This window comes from Pseudophryne corroboree, chromosome 8, assembly GCF_028390025.1.
Source record: "Pseudophryne corroboree isolate aPseCor3 chromosome 8, aPseCor3.hap2, whole genome shotgun sequence".
Lineage (NCBI taxonomy): Eukaryota > Metazoa > Chordata > Amphibia > Anura > Myobatrachidae > Pseudophryne > Pseudophryne corroboree.
The window spans coordinates 374,269,630-374,287,115 of NC_086451.1; the positions used below are offsets into that span (position 1 = coordinate 374,269,630).

Genomic DNA, 17,486 nt, shown 5'->3' on the forward strand with positions numbered 1-17,486 from the left:
ACAAGAGGAGAATAAATAGGGCAACCCTGGGGGAACAAGGTAAATTTTTACATCAAAAAGCAAAATCGGAACTAAATTAGTATTATAAGCATTAAATTTAACCATAGAAGCTCAGCAAAGGTAAATATGAAACCTCTAAGATATAAATAACCATATCAAACAGCAGAATACAATAACCCATCAAACCATCCATGAAGAGAAGTTCATGGTGAGTTACGGCTGGATGAGGTTTTAGCCGGGACCGTCGGTCAAAGACGTCTGGGCGCTCTCTGCGGAAGTGTGGAGTCTGAGGAGCATCGGAGTCCCGATGTGGGGTGCAGGGGTGGAGAAGAAGGCTGCACTGGAGGGTATGGGTTGAGTTTATAAAGAAGCTGGTGGGCTTCCACCTTGGATCTCGCCAGCAGCCTTTTCCCATGGAGTTGAACTATCAGGGCGAAGGGATAGTCCCACCTATAACGGATTTGGTTCTCCCTGAGAATTTGAGTGTATTCCTTCAGGTTGGAACGTCTCTTGAGAGTGATAGGAGACAAGTCCTGAAACACCAGTAAATTATACGTTTCAAATAGGCAAGAGTCTTTGTTGCGGGCAGCAGCCAGAACTTTTTCTTTGGTCTTGAAGTAGTGGCACCTCAGAACCGCATCTCTCGGAGGGCATGTCGATGGAGGTTTCTGTCTCAATGAGCGATGGGGTCTATCTAGGAGGAAATGCTCGGGCGAGGTATCCGGTAGAAGGTGTCGGAAAAAACGGATAAGAAAGTCCTCCAATTGGGCCGGTTCCACTGACTCAAGGATGTTTTTAATGCGTAAGTTATTACGTTTCGCTAGATTATCTGTATCCTCCTGCTGGTCCTGGAAGAGATAGATGTCTTCCTGCATGACGTAGACAGAGCGTTCCATCTCTTGCTGAAAGTGAACCACTTCATCGATTTTCTGTTCGACGTCATTAGTGCGTGTACCCAGGTCAGAAATCTCAGCCTTGAGACCAAAAATGGCATTACGAATCTCTGAATGGAAAGCCTGTTTCAGCATCTTCATCTCAGTAAAAATGGAGGAAATACAGTCTTTCATAGAAGAATCTAGAACAGGAGATTTGTCCTCATTTTCGGAGACGGGCAGGGTGAGAATTAGGCACTTGTTTAGATATAAAAGTAGTAAGATCTGCAGGGGGTGCAGACTTTTCTGACCTAGGCATGACGTACGAAAGTCCCGGTAAAACAGAGCAGGTAAAAAACGGAGCTGAGCAAAAACGTTCTGAATCAGAATTCCATTATCTTGCTCGAAAAAAACAACAATCATAAAGCCCCCAGGGCAGCACCCATTGAGGCTTAACTGAGCATTCCTCCAAGGAGCAACATCAGAGGAGATTGAAGTATGGGCTGGCTGCAACAAGGCAGAATGTCCAGAAGATGGCACTCCAGGGCAGGAAAATATGATACAGCAGAGGAAAAATAAATGGTAACCACAGACTGCACTTATAAACCAGTGGAATCCAGCAACCCAGATAATGGCACCAAACAACCGATGCAAGAGGCAGGTATAGTGAAAAATCCAGGCATAAAGGTTGGAGAGGCACAGACTGCAGCAGGCTTTAGTGTGAGAGCGTTGGTTCAGTGGGGGCTGAAGGAGCTAAATTCTGAGGCAGTAAAATGGCCGCCACCAGTGATACACACCGGGAGCTATGAAGTACCTGACTGTCCACAGGAGAGTGGGAGGTTTCCCCGCTGTCTGGAGGTGCCCAGAGGTCTGGGGCAGGTCACTGCTGCGGGTCTGGTAGTATAAATGTCCACAGGTCACTCCGGAGGTTCTGTTATGGCCGTGCTCCGTTCCCGGAGCTCATGGCCGGGTTGGATCAAAAATCAAGGTCCCGGCTTCAGGCCGGGACAGAGGTCGCAATTGCCAGGAGGTGCAGGGAGCCCCCAGGCCGCCCGGGGATGTCCTGTACACCAGCCACGGGCAGACCGCAGGGAGGTGATATGATCCAGGGATAATAGCGGGAAACCACTTTAATAACCACTATGTACAGGAGCCCAGCTGCTGCACATCCGATCAGCCCAGCGTCCAGGCCACGCCCCCCTATTGTAAGTTCTTACTAAAGGATTCATTGTTACTATGAGGATACCTTACAGGTGTTGCAGGAGAAATTTTGAAGTTCATTTGTAATTATACCATTAAGTAATTTTTATTTGCCCACTGGGTAGCACTAGTCAGTAGGTAGATCCAGTGACGAAACTAGACATTTTAGCGCTGTGTGCAAGAAACGGCATTGGCGCCTCAACCCCCCTTATGTAAAGTAGAGGCAGTGCGCACCTTAGGCGCGCATCAAAAATATAGGGGCGTGGCTTCATGGGGAAGGGTTGTGGCCACAAAATAATACCAATTCATGTTACGGTGCACAGTAGTCTCCATTATTCAAATTACGTCGCACATTAGCGCCACTACACCAGGTAGAGTCCCGTTTTTACACATTACGGCAGACAGAGTCCTCCTTTTTACACATTACGGCAGACAGTCCCCCTTTTTACACATTACGGCAGACAGCGTCCCCTTTTTACACATTACGGCAGACAGCGTCCCCTTTTTACACATTACGGCAGACAGTCCCCCTTTTTACACATTACGGCAGACAGCGTCCCCTTTTTACACATTACGGCAGACAGCGTCCACCTTTTACACATTACGGCAGAATGAGTCCACCTTTTACACATTACGGCAGACAGAGTCTACCTTTTACACATTAGGTAGACAGAATAGATAGATAGATAGATAGCAGTCGTATTGCGGGCGGCACTCATGCAGACTCAGCTACGAAACTAATTTCAAGTCATTTTAATATAATTTTAATATAGCCGACATGTTTCGGGGACCAAGCCCCGTCCTCAGGGCCAGACAAGTCGGCTATATTAAACATGTCGGCTATATTAAAATGACTTGAAATTAGTTTCGTAGCTGAGTCTGCATGAGTGCCACCCGCAATACGACTGCTATTTACTTGGGATTCTGTATCTCCAACTGGGAAGGCACCTGTCACACACCAGAGGCGGCGTTCGCCGCGCTTACCCCTGCTTGTCTGCTGGTCTGTGTTGCGGCCTTCGGTGGGCCATGGGCTCCGGCATCTGGCTGGCGCGGCTCCCGGCGGTTCTCCAGGGCATGGGCGCCGCCATGACACCCGGCATCACGTGGGCAGGTGACGTCATCAGACTGCTCTGCCAATCCAGCCGTGGCGGGAGATTCAAAGTCACACGCCGGACAGAGCCTCGGCGCCTGAGTATCGTCTTTCCCTGACGTGGATGCCAGCGCTCTTGTTCCCGGCAAGGATCTCTGAAGTGGTACTCCAGTGTCTCCGGCATTTCCAGGTGCCAGTTCGCTGCACCGGTTCCAGTGTATTCAGCGGCCGGTGTATTTCTCTGCGGTCCAGTCACCAGTGCTCCTTGGAATCAGCGTGGGCTGCGGGCCCTAAATCACCGTTCTCAAGTTCTAGGAATTACCAGCGTCTTAAACCACTGCACTTCAGTTCTTCACATCATCAGCGTCTCAGTCACCGTTCCCAAGTTCTACAAATCAACAGCGTCTTAAACCACTGCACTTCAGTTCTTCACATCATCAGCGTCTCAGTCACCGTTCCCAAGTTCTACAAATCAACAGCGTCTTAAACCACTGCACTTCAGTTCTTCACATCATCAGCGTCTCAGTCACCGTTCTCAAGTTCTACAAATCATCAGCGTCTTAAACCACTGCGCTCAAGTCCATCAAATCATCAGCGTCTCAGTCACCGTTCTCAAGTTCTATAAACCAACAGCGTCTAAAACCACTACACTTAAGTTCTACAAATCACCAGTGTCTTAATCTCCGCTCACAAGTTCCTTTAACCATTTGTGTCTCTAAAGTTCTTCAAGTTATCAGTGACTCTTAAACATCACCCACAGTTTCTTCAGTCACCAATATCTCTAATATTGCTCACAAAACCCTCCAATGGGTCTGGACATTCCCTCATAAGTTTTTTATGATATATTACTTTTTATTGTTCTTTTCCTGCAATAAAGCTCTTCACTATTTCACTAAACCTTACTGTCAGCGTCCTGTATGTGGTTCCTCTTCCCAACCATCGGAAGAATCCCCGAGTCCACAACACCCTCAGTCTAGGCCAGTGACAGTATACTCAGGCCACATGGACCCGGGGAATCGGAACCCAGAGGCAAGCACCATGCAGGACTTGGTTTCCCGAGTACAGAGTCAGGAAGCAGCACAGAATCAGGTGATGCATTATCTCCACGAATTATCTGGCCGGCTGGATCAAATCCAGACTTCTCTGGCTTCAGTGGTTCCAGTTCCAGTATCCGCTCCAGTGGTTGTCTCTAGCAATGTTCCGTCCTTGTCTGGAACCAGGTCACGCCTTCAGCTTACTGCTCCTCCTCGTTATAACGGGAATCCAAAGAATTGCCGTGGTTTCCTCAATCAGTGTGCGGTACATTTCGAACTCCTCTCACATAACTTCCCTACTGAACGGTCTAAAGTGGCATACATTATCTCTTTGCTTGAGGGTTCAGCGTTGGAGTGGGTGTCACCATTGTGGGAGCGATCAGATCCATTAGTTTCTAGTTATACCAACTTCATCACGTCATTTCGAAGGATCTTTGATGAGCCCGGCAGGACGACCGCTGCCTCTGCTGACTTGCTCCGAGTTCGACAAGGCTCTCGTACAGTGGGACAGTATGTGATTCACTTTCAAACTATAGCTTCAGAACTGTGCTGGAATAATGATGCCCTTCGGGCTGCTTTTTGGAACGGGCTCTCGGATCGTTTAAAGGACGAGTTGATCACTAGAGATCTGCCAGATTCCTTGGAAGTGTTGATCTCACTCTGTGTAAAGGTGAATCTTCGCATGCAGGATCGAGGTGGTGAACGTAGTCGGTCAGACCGGTCGAGATTCCGATCTCTTCCATCTAAGCAAATAGTTATTTCAAGTCCAGACGAACCCATGCAGATTAATCTGTCCCGGCTGTCCCCAGAAGAACGTCAGCATCGTCGTGAGGGTAGACTCTGCCTCTACTGTGGAGCGGCGGATCATTTTCTCAAGCTTTGCAAGTCTCGCCCAGGAAAACAGGCAGTCCTAGCTTGTTCTGGAGAAGTCGAGCTAGGGGTTTTTTCTCAATCTTCTCCGGCAGTGGACTGTTTACTCTCCGTGGGGTAAATTTACTAAGGTCCCGATTTTGACCGAGATGCCGTTTTTTCTTCAAAGTGTCATCTCGGTAATTTACTAAACTCAAATCACGGCAGAGATGAGGGCATTCGTATTTTTTTGGAAGTAGTTGTAAAAAAATACGAATGAATACACCATCGGTCAAAATACGCCAGCAAATTAGTAGAACTCGGTAATTTACTAAAAAGTGCAAATCTCCAAAGAGGAAAACACTGCCGTGAAAAATTACAAATCGCAAAAAAGTGCTAAAAAAAAGCAGACCTGCTTTTTATATTCGTGATTGCATAGGCATGCAGGGATCCATGAGATCCGTGCATGTCTATCAGTGGGAAGGGGTGGGAAAGTGGTTTTTTTCCAAAAAAAAAATTGCGTGGGGTCCCCCCTCCTAAGCATAACCAGCCTCGGGCTCTTTGAGCCGATCCTGGTTGCAGAAATATGGGGGAAAAAATCGTGGGAACTTTCTGCCCTGCGGTTGACCTAAAGTGACGTCACCGCTGAGCAGAAAGTTCCCAGCATTGGTTACAATGGAGCGCATAGGCGCTACATTGTAACACTGCCGTGTGCCGCCTGTCATTCAGGACAGGAGCACACAGCCGATCAGGAGAGTGCTACAACGTGGCGCTCCCTGATTGGCTGAAGAAACCCACTTAGACAGAAGTCAGAGTGGGTTTCTGGCATTCGGGGAAAGGAGTCCCATGTGAAAACATGTGGCCCCTTTCAGTTCGTGGTCGGGACTCCGTTTTTTTATTTTCACAAGTACGTGGATTACAAATGGATTTGAAGAGGACCGATCTACACTGGATTTTGTGAGTATAATTTTTTCTACAGGTACCCCATGGATTCTACTGGACAAGAGGACCGACCTGCGTGTGAACATAAGGTAAGTATGTATGTATGTTTGTGTGCATGTATGTAATAAATCTTTACTTTCAAGGTGTGTGTGTCTTGTGTTTATTTGGGTATTTTTTTAGTAATAGTACTACAGGTACCAGCGGGCCCGTTTTTCTGCCGCATGCTGGTACTTGTGGTTCTCCAAGTACCAGCATGCGGGGGAGGCTTGCTGGGACTTGTAGTACTGCTACTAAAAACAATATCTTTTCATTTACAACAAAGGCTATCAGCCCCCCCATCCGCAGCCCATTGGATGGGGGGGACAGCCTCGGGCTTCACCCCTGGCCCTTGGGTGGCTGGGGGGGGGACCCCTTGATTGAAGGGGTCCCCACTCCCCCAGGGTACCCCGGCCAGGGGTGACTAGTTGGATTTTTGATGCCACGGCCGCAGGGCACTAAATAAAAGTGACCCCCGGCTGTGGCATTATCTGTCCAGCTAGTGGAGCCCGGTGCTGGTTTTAAAAATACAGGGGACCCCTACTCTTTTTGTCCCCCGTATTTTTGGAACCAGGACCAGGCGCAGAGCCCGATGCTGGTTGCTTAAATATGGGGGAACCCCTGTCATTTTTTCCCCCATATTTCTGCAACCAGGATCGGCTCAAAGAGCCCGAGGCTGGTTATGCTTAGAAGGGGGGATCCCACGCAATTTTTTTTTAAATTTTACACTGTTTAATTTAAAAAAAAAAAAAAATGAACCCCAGCACGGATCACACAGATCCGGCCGAGATTCTTTTTTAAAAAGTCGGCAGTGTTTTGCTAATCACTGCTGTAAAAATAGAAAAAAAAACACGAATGACATCGACATCGGAACAAAAGAAAAACCCGAATACGACAGCTTAGTAAATTAGTCGTAATCAATTCAAAAAGTTGCAGTTTTACACTTTCGATGTCATTCGTGATTGAACTTTGACCTTTTTCCGAAAATTACGAATGTTAGTAAATTTACCCCCGTGTCTCTGTTTTCTGAGTCTGAAGTCAAAACCGTTAAGGCACTGTTGGACTCAGGGGCTGCGGGGAATTTTATTTCCCTTTCCTGTGCCCAGAATCTGGGTTTGAAGTTACGGTCGGTCGAACGACCTATTACGATAACTGCTATTAACGGTACCCAAATTCCTAATGGTCTGATTTCAAGTCGTACTATGCCAATCAAGCTGCAAGTGGGAGCTTTGCATCAAGAACATCTGGAGTTCCTTGTGATTCAGGAGATGCCTCACGATCTCGTTCTTGGTCTTCCCTGGCTCAAGCTTCACAACCCTCACGTCGACTGGAGGTCGACACAGATAATTTCTTGGAGTCCATTTTGTCATTCGAATTGTCTTACTCCTGTTTACCCGCTTCGTGTATCTTCCAAGTCGGATGAAGAGCTTATTCCAGGGGCTTATCGGGAGTTTACAGATGTGTTCTCGGAACAGGCGGCCGATCAGTTACCACCGCATAGACCCTGGGGCTGTCCTATTGAGCTCATTCCGGGGAAAATGCCACCTCGGGGTCGCACTTATCCTTTATCAGTACCCGAGACTCAAGAATGTATGTCAGAATATATCAAGTCTAATCTGCAGAAGGGATTCATCCGTCCCTCTACTTCCCCGGCGGGAGCAGGCTTCTTTTTTGTGAAGAAAAAGGACGGAGGCCTGAGGCCATGTATCGACTATCGTGGTCTAAATGAAGTCACCATTAAGAATAAGTATCCTTTGCCGCTCATCACGGAGCTTTTTGATAGAGTTCGCGGAGCTCGAGTCTTCACCAAGCTCGATTTAAGGGGAGCTTATAACTTGATACGTATCCGACAAGGAGACGAATGGAAGACGGCCTTCAATACTAGGGACGGGCATTATGAGTACTTGGTAATGCCGTTCGGCCTCAGCAACACCCCCGCCGTCTTCCAGGGATTCATTAATGAAATCTTTCGGGATATGTTATACCTAAATGTAGTGGTATATTTGGATGACATCCTGATATTTTCGAAGAATCTCACTGAGCACAGAGTACAAGTTAAGGAGGTACTTCTTCGGTTGCGAGAGAACCATCTATACGGCAAGATTTCCAAGTGCACCTTTGAGGTCCCCTCTATTCCATTTCTGGGTTACATTCTTTCAGGCACGGAGTTGCGTATGGATCCGAAGAAACTTTCTGCTATTCGGGACTGGACTCAGCCTCTTTCCTTGAAAGCGGTGCAACGATTTCTAGGGTTTGCAAATTACTACCGGAAATTCATAAGGGGTTTCTCTACTATTGTGGCGCCTATTACTGCCCTAACCAAGAAGGGGGCTGACCCAAGCCATTGGTCCTCTGAAGCTGTAGCAGCATTCGCTCAGTTGAAGGCAGCCTTTATGACCGCTCCGGTACTTCAGCAACCAGACTTTTTAAAATCATTCTTTCTGGAGGTTGACGCTTCTACGGTAGGCATTGGTGACGTACTTTCGCAGTACGCTCCAGATGGGAAGTTACATCCATGTGGTTTCCATTCTCGCAAGTTCTCTCCTGCTGAACTAAATTACACCATTGGAGACAAAGAGCTGTTGGCAATAAAATCTGCCTTGGAAGAATGGAGATATCTTTTGGAAGGTGCTAAACACCTAATTACGATTTTCACGGATCACAAGAATTTGCTGTATCTCAAGACGGCCCAGTGCTTGAATCCCCGTCAAGCAAGATGGGCGCTCTTCTTTGCCCGATTTTCATTTATCATTAAGTACCGGGCTGGAACTCTTAACACCAAGGCGGATGCCCTATCCCATTCCTTAATGGCTTCGGATGAGGAGAATTCCGTTGAAAAGCTTTGACTCTCAGTCCAGTTTCTATTTCAGCGGCTCCCACCGCATTGGGTCCTCCTTCTGGAAGAATGTCTGTGCCAGCTAAATTTCGACCTAGGTTGTTGCAGTGGGCTCACATTTCTAAGTTTTCGGGCCATCCTGGAGTTCAAAAGATGTGGGAATTTCTAGGAAGATCTTACTGGTGGGACACTATGAAGAAGGACGTTCAAGAGTATGTCAACTCGTGTCCTCAATGTGCTCAGCAAAAAATTCTTCGTCTGCCTCCTGCGGAGTTGTTGCACCCATTGTCCATTCCTAAGAGGCCTTGGACTCATATCTCTATGGACTTTGTTAATGAACTGCCTCTCTCTAAGGGTCATAACACCGTCTGGGTGATTATCGACCGATTCTCTAAGATGGCACATTTTGTTCCGTTGACCGGGTTACCATCAGCTTCTAAGTTAGCTTTGTTATTTATTCGGGAACACTTCCGCCTGTACGGGTTACCTCTGGAAATAGTTTCTGACCGAGGGGTACAGTTTACGGCAAGATTCTGGAGAGCTCTCTGTACGGCCTTACAAATAAAACTCAAGTTTTCATCCACTTATCATCCACAGACCAATGGGCAAATTGAACGCGTCAATCAAGATTTAGAGACTTTTCTCCGTGTTTACCTCTCCCCCTCGCAAGATAATTGGGTGGAGTTGTTGCCCTGGGCCGAGTTCGCCCATAATCATCTATATCACTCTTCGACTGGTGAGTCTCCATTTTTCATTAATTATGGATTTCATCCCCAAGTTCCAGAATTACCCATTTGTCCTCCGGAAGAAGTTCCTACTGCAGCCTCCACCCTCCGGCACTTCAGTCAAATCTGGAGTCGAGTTCATGCCAACCTCAAGAGAGTTTCTGGTCGCTATAAGTTTTTTGCGGATAGAAAGCGATGGGCAGCTCCTCAATACAAGGTTGGTGACAGGGTATGGCTCTCTACCCGCAATCTCCGTTTGAAGGTGCCCACTATGAAGTTTGCTCCAAGGTTCATTGGTCCTTATCCCGTGTTACAAGTCCTGAATCCGGTTGTTTGCAAATTGGGATTGCCTTCCCATCTCCGGATACCAAATTCCTTCCATGTCTCTCTTCTTCGCCCTCTTGTTTTGAACCGGTTTCATTCCAAGTCCCCAAGGCCAACCTCTGCAGAGGCTGAAGAGGGTACGGACTTTGAAATCAAAGCTATTCTTGATTCTCGCTATCTTCACAAGAATCTACAGTATTTGGTGGAATGGAAAGGTTTTGGCCCCGAGGAAAGGAGCTGGGTCAAAGCTACTGAAGTTATGGCTCCCCGACTGGTGCGGATTTTCCATTCCAGACATCCGACAAAACCGAGAAAGTGTCCAGGGGCCACTCCTGGAGGAGGGGGTACTGTCACACACCAGAGGCGGCGTTCGCCGCGCTTACCCCTGCGTGTCTGCTGGTCTGTGTTGCGGCCTCCGCCTTCGGTGGGCCACAGGCTCCGGCGGCTGGCTGGCACGGCTCCCGGCGGTTCTCCAGGGCATGGGCACCGCCATGACACCCGGCATCACGTGGACGGGGGCAGGTGACATCATCAGACTGCTCCGCCAATCCAGCGGTGGCGGGAGATTCAAAGTCAGACGCCGGACAGAGCCTCGGCGCCTGAGTATCGTCTTTCCCTGACGTGGATGCCAGCGCTCTTGTTCCCGGCAAGGATCTCTGAAGTGGTACTCCAGTGTCTCCGGCATTTCCAGGTGCCAGTTCGCTGCACCGGTTCCAGTGTATTCAGCGGCCGGTGTATTTCTCTGCGGTCCAGTCACCAGTGCTCCTTGGAATCAGCGTGGGCTGCGGGCCCTAAATCACCGTTCTCAAGTTCTAGGAATTACCAGCGTCTTAAACCACTGCACTTCAGTTCTTCACATCATCAGCGCCTCTGTCACCATTCCCAAGTTCTACAAATTAACAGCGTCTTAAACCACTGCACTTCAGTTCTTCACATCATCAGCGTCTCAGTCACCGTTCCCAAGTTCTACAAATAAACAGCGTCTTAAACCACTGCACTTCAGTTCTTCACATCATCAGCGTCTCAGTCACCGTTCTCAAGTTCTACAAATCATCAGCGTCTTAAACCACTGCACTCAAGTCCATCAAATCATCAGCGTCTCAGTCACCGTTCTCAAGTTCTATAAACCAACAGCGTCTAAAACCACTACACTTAAGTTCTACAAATCACCAGTGTCTTAATTGTTATGATTCTAATACTCAGGTCTGGGGTGATCTTATATGAAGGACCTGAATACCAGAACGTAATGCTGGGAAAGGGGAAAGGAATGGGAATAGCCCCTGGCGCCCTATCTCCGTTGTCTCGCCCGTGTTGTCAGTACACTCTTGCGAGACTATGGTTGCTTGGGCCCATGGCAGCCGCGTTTGAAGGGCGGATTACGTCTGCCCAACTCCGATGCCCCCTCAGGTCTTAATGAGAGACAAAGAGTGAACCAAGACAGGGTGATAACAAGGGGCCCTCTAACTAAACAACAAGGCCAGGGGCTACTAACAAACCTAAAACTAAAGTATGCGTGGATTACCGCCAGGGAAAAGAACAACCAAAATACTCCACTTGTCCACTCTCCTACACAGCACCGCCGAGTTCCGGAGAGGACTGTGGAAGCGGATACCTCCGCAAATGCTCCAAAACCAGAACACAATATAAAGCGGCCTAGGCCGCAGTATGCGGCAGAGCCGCCACTCACGAAACCAAACGAGATCCTCTACAGACTGTCACAGGTAAATGAGGACCAGGAGAACTCCTTGGGATAAGATGACAAACACCAAGACTCAGGAACTCAGAGGACTGGAATGACCGGGCACAGCAGACCAGGAACAGACGTTCACCAACATGAGCAGCATGCAGGAAACTATCACCGGTGTCTGTGTGAGGCACTGAGAAGGTATTTAGCAGGGAATCCTCCAATCAGAGTCCAGAGCCTGATTACAATGAATGTCGTGCAGCTGCCTTGCTGCACGACCAGAAAACATGTGTGCACAGTTAAATAATCAACCCAGCAACGGGGAACGCGGTCCGTCTGTGGCGTCCCCGTTGCTAGGGTCCCGGCGGCTCGGCGCGCCCGGTGTCCTAGCGTTGCTAGGGACCCGGCGGCTCAGCGCGCTCGGCGTCCCTAGTTGCTAGGCGCCGGGCCGGGAGGAAGTTCCGGACCGCGGCGCCTAACAGTACCCCCCCTTGAGGAGGGGTCAACGAACCCCTAAAGCCAGGTTTCTGAGGAAATTCCTGAAAGAATAATCTCTTGAGTTTAGGGGCATGTAGATCCTTATCCAAGACCCAAGACCTTTCCTCCGGACCATAGCCTTTCCAGTGAACCAAAAAATAAAGCCGGCCCGGGAAACTTTTGAATCTAACTCCTTCTCTACCAAGAACTCCTGTTGTCCCTGCACATCCACTGGAGATCTACCCTGGGAGGTCCTCCGAGGAAATCTGCTGGAAGAAACATATTGTTTCAACAGGGAACAATGGAAAGTATTCCCAATTCTGAGAGATCTTGGCAAGCGTAGCCGAAAAGCAACTGGGTTGACCTTCTTAATGATAAGAAACGGTCCAATAAATTTGGGTCCCAGTCTAGCCGAGGGTTGTCGAAGCTTGATGTTGCGAATTGACAACCATACCTTATCTCCCACCTTAAAAGTGCAAGGACATCGGAGCCTATCAGAAAATTTCTTTTCTCAGAAGGCTGCTTTTCTGAGGGCAAGGTGCACTTTTCTCCAAATTGCTCTGAGATGGGAGGTTAAGGTCAACAAGGAAACTGGAGAATGATGGAAAAAAGAGTTGGCTCTAGGATGAAAACCAAAGACTGAAAAGAATGGGGACTCCTTGGTGGAGGAATGACAAGAGTTATTATAAGCAAATTCGGCCAAAGGAAGAAACTCGGACCAATCATTCTGGAGTTTGGCCGAATACAAGCGTAAGTACTGTTTTAATGACTGGTTGACTCGTTCGGTTTGCCCGTTAGACTGTGGATGGTAACCCGATGTTAAAGACAGTTTCATCTTCAAAGAGGCACAAAAACGTTTCCAGAATCGTGCGATGAATTGTGGACCCCGATCAGAGACAACATCAGTGGGCAAACCATGGAGCCTGAACACATGGCGGAGGAACAAAACTGCCAACCCTTGAGCAGAGGGTAATCGGGGAAGAGCAATGAAATGAGCCATTTTACTAAAACGGTCCACTACCACCCAAATGACTCGCAATCCAGCTGAAAGGGAAAGGTCCACCACGAAATCCATGGAAATATGAGACCATGGCCTGAGAGGAACGGCTAAAGGCATAAGTTGCCCGATAGGCAACGAACGAGGAACCTTATGCTGTGCACAAACCTGACAGGAATGGACGAATTCCTTAACGTCTTTAGAAAGACTAGGCCACCACACTAAACGAGAGACTAACTCCAAGGTCTTAGTGATACCCGGATTCCCCGAGACTTTGTTGTCATGAAACTCAGTTAAAACAGTGCCTCTCAAAAATTCAGGGACAAAAAGACGACCAGCAGGAGTTTGTCTAGGAGCTTGGTGTTGAAGCTGGTTTAACTGAGTAAATAAATCCTGTGTGAGGCCTGCCCGGATGACTGAAGATGGAACTATGGGGGTAGTAACAGGATTGCTATTGTGAACCGGAAGAAAGCAACGTGACAGGGCATCAGCTTTCGTATTCTTGGAACCAGGCCTGAAGGTGATTATAAACCTGAAACGAGTAAAAAACAATGCCCAATATGCCTGCCGAGCATTAAGCCGTTTAGCTGATTCAATATATTGCAGGTTATTATGGTCCGTAAAAACAGTAATAGTATGCCTAGCTCCCTCCAGCCAATGCCTCCATTCCTCGAAAGCCCATTTTACTGCCAGTAATTCCCAATTACCAACGTCATAGTTGGATTCAGCGGAGGAGAATTTCCTGGACATGAAGGCACAAGGATGTAACTCCTGAGACTCCGGATCTTCCTGAGAAAGGATAGCCCCCACTCCAACCTCTGAGGCATCAACCTCCACAATAAAGGGAAGCTCCGGATTAGGATGTCTGAGGACAGGAGCTGAGACAAAGGCCTGCTTCAAGGCCCGGAAGGCTAACTCAGCTTCAAGCGACCAATTGGAGGGATCTGCTCCTTTTTTAGTCAAAGCTACTATGGGAGCGACCAGGTCAGAAAAAGTATGAATGAACCGCCTATAATAATTAGCAAACCCTACAAAGCGCTGAATTGCTTTTAAATTAGTGGGTTGCACCCAATTAAGGATGGCCTGGAGTTTTTTCGGTTCCATGAAAAATCCCTGGGGAGAAATAATGTACCCCAAGAAAGACACCTCTGTGATGTGAAAATCACACTTCTCAAGCTTGGCATATAAATTATTCTCTCGTAATTTTTGAAGAACCAGACGCACCTGGGTAACATGTTGTTCCATAGACTTAGAGTATATCAAAATGTCGTCAAGATAAACGACCACGAACTTCCCAAGGAAGTCACGGAGAACATTGTTAATGAGGTCTTGAAAAACCGCCGGAGCATTTGACAGGCCGAACGGCATCACCAGGTATTCATAGTGACCCGACTGAGTGCTGAAAGCCGTCTTCCACTCATCCCCAGATTTTATTCGGATGAGGTTGTAAGCTCCCCTAAGATCAATTTTCGAAAAGATCACGGTGGAGCGTAACTGATCAAAAAGCACTGAAATTAATGGCAAAGGATAGGTGTTTTTCACAGAGATCTTATTTAGAGCCCTAAAATCAATACATGGTCTAAGTGACCCATCTTTTTTCTCAACAAAGAAAAATCCTGCACTCAACGGAGATTTTGAAGGCCTAATAAAACCTTTTTTAAGTCTTTCCTGAATGTAATTATTCATGGCCGTGGTTTCTGGCCCGGACAGGGCATATAATCTCCCCTTAGGCAAAGTGGCACCTGGTACTAACTCAATTGCACAATCGTAGGACCGATGGGGAGGCAGAATGTCCGCATTGCCTTTGGAGAACACATCGGCAAAATCCTGATATTCCACAGGAATAAGCTCTGGGACGATTGCTGCAACCCGGACTGGATAAGAAATACATTCCATAACACAAAAAGGACCCCATTGGGAAATCTCCCCGGACCGCCAATCAATGGTGGGATTATGAAAGGCAAGCCAAGGGTGACCCAAAACTACAGGAACTGCCGGACAATGTGTAAGGTAGAATTCTATATCTTCAGAATGTAAGGCTCCTACTGTAAGTAATACTGGAGGTGTGCGGTGAGTAATTATCCCATTGGAAAGCGGACCCCCATCTAACCCGTGCATGGTGATACGTTTATCCAACGGTATCTGTGGAATGCCTAAGGCCTTAGCCCAAGTTAAATCCATAAAATTTCCTGCAGCTCCACTGTAGACAAAGGCCGACACCAATGAACTGAGGCTGCCAAAGGAAATCTTAACAGGGACTAAGAGAGAGTCCTTTGAGGAGATAAGCTGCAGACCTAAGTGAACCCCCTCACAATTCACTTGGTCAGAGCGTTTCCCGACTTGTTCGGGCAGTTGCGAGCAATATGTCCCTTACCACCACAGTACAAACAAAGACCAGAACTTAATCTTCTGGTTCTTTCCTCTGGGGACAGCCGGGAGAGACCCATCTGCATGGGCTCCTCGACGTCCTCTGGAAAGGTATAAACACAAGGACTAGGCCTAACAGTTGTTCCTCTTTCAGCCCTCCGCTCTTGGAGACGACTATCTATTTTTATAGCAAGCTCCATGAGTTTATCAAGAGTCTCAGGAGCGGGGTACTGGAGGAGACTGTCTTTAATAAGTTCAGATAAACCGAGGCGAAACTGACTGCGCAGGGCCGGGTCATTCCAGCCACAGTCGTTCGACCAGCGGCGAAATTTGGTACAATACACCTCTGCTGGATTTTTACCTTGTTTGAGAGCACGCAGGTGACTCTCAGCTGGCGCCTCTCTATCTGGGTCATCATACAACAGACCTAATGATTTAAAAAAGGCGTCTACAGATAACAAAGCAGGATCTTCAGCTTTTAACCCAAACGCCCTGGTCTGTGGATCCCCCTGGAGTAACGACATAATAATCCCAACCCGCTGTGATTCAGTACCAGAGGAACCAGGCCTTAAACGAAAATATAGCTTACAAGCTTCTTTAAAATTACAAAAATCTTTTCGGTTACCCGAAAAACGGTCGGGTAAATGCATCTTTGGTTCTGGGACCACCCTCGGGGAGGCTCGCAAAAGATCTTCCTGCGATCTCACCCGAAGAGAAAGGTCCTGAACCATTTGAGTAAGTTCTTGAATTTGGTTAACTAAAAGCTGACCGGGATTTGGTCCTAACCCTGCCGGATTCATGAAGCCGGTTAACTCTTACCAAAACTGAATGGGAAAAAATTTAAAACCCCTTTTTTTTTTTTTAGTTTTTGGGCCGGTGATAATGTTATGATTCTAATACTCAGGTCTGGGGTGATCTTATATGAAAGGACCTGAATACCAGAACGTAATGCTGGGAAAGGGGAAAGGAATGGGAATAGCCCCTGGCGCCCTATCTCCGTTGTCTCGCCCGTGCTGTCAGTACACTCTTGCGAGACTATGGTTGCTTGGGCCCATGGCAGCCACGTTTGAAGGGCGGATTACATCTGCCCAACTCCGATGCCCCCTCAGGTCTTAATGAGAGACAAAGAGTGAACCGAGACAGGGTGATAACAAGGGGCCCTCTAACTAAACAACAAGGCCAGGGGCTACTAACAAACCTAAAACTAAAGTATGCGCAGATTACCGCCAGGGAAAAGAACAACCAAAATACTCCACTTGTCCACTCTCCTACACGGCACCGCCGAGTTCCGGAGAGGACTGTGGAAGCGGATACCTCCGCAAATGCTCCAAAACCAGAACACAATATAAAGCGGCCTAGGCCGCAGCACGCGGCAGAGCCGCCACTCACGAAACCAAACGAGATCCTCTACAGACTGTCACAGGTAAATGAGGACCAGGAGAACTCCTTGGGATGAGATGACAAACACCAAGACTCAGGAACTCAGAGGACTGGAATGACCGGGCACAGCAGACCAGGAACAGACGTTCACCAACATGAGCAGCATGCAGGAAACTATCACCGGCGTCTGTGTGAGGCACTGAGAAGGTATTTAGCAGGGAATCCTCCAATCAGAGTCCAGAGCCTGATTACAATGAATGTCGTGCAGCTGCCTTGCTGCACGACCAGAAAACATGTGTGCACAGTTAAATAATCAACCCAGCAACGGGGAACGCGGTCCGTCCGTGGTGTCCCCGTTGCTAGGGTCCCGGCGGCTCGGCGCGCCCGGCGTCCTAGCGTTGCTAGGGAGCCGGCGGCTCAGCGCGCACGGCGTCCTAGCGTTGCTAGGGAGCCGGTGGCTCAGCGCACACGGTGTCCTAGCGTTGCTAGGGACCCGGCGGCTCAGCGCGCTCGGCGTCCCTAGTTGCTAGGCGCCGGGCTGGGAGGAAGTCCCGGACCGCGGCGCCTAACATTAATCTCCGCTCACAAGTTCCTTTAACCATTTGTGTCTCTAAAGTTCTTCAAGTTTCAGTGACTCTTAAACATCACCCACAGTTTCTTCAGTTACCAATAT

The 17,486-nt window shown here is 48.2% G+C and overlaps 1 pseudogene; it reads left to right on the forward strand.

Moving 5' to 3' along the window:
* Nucleotides 1-1,451: 1,451 nt before the first annotated feature.
* Nucleotides 1,452-17,486, forward strand: part of LOC134949858 (tubulin-folding cofactor B-like) — a 45,253-nt pseudogene continuing 29,218 nt past the window's right edge.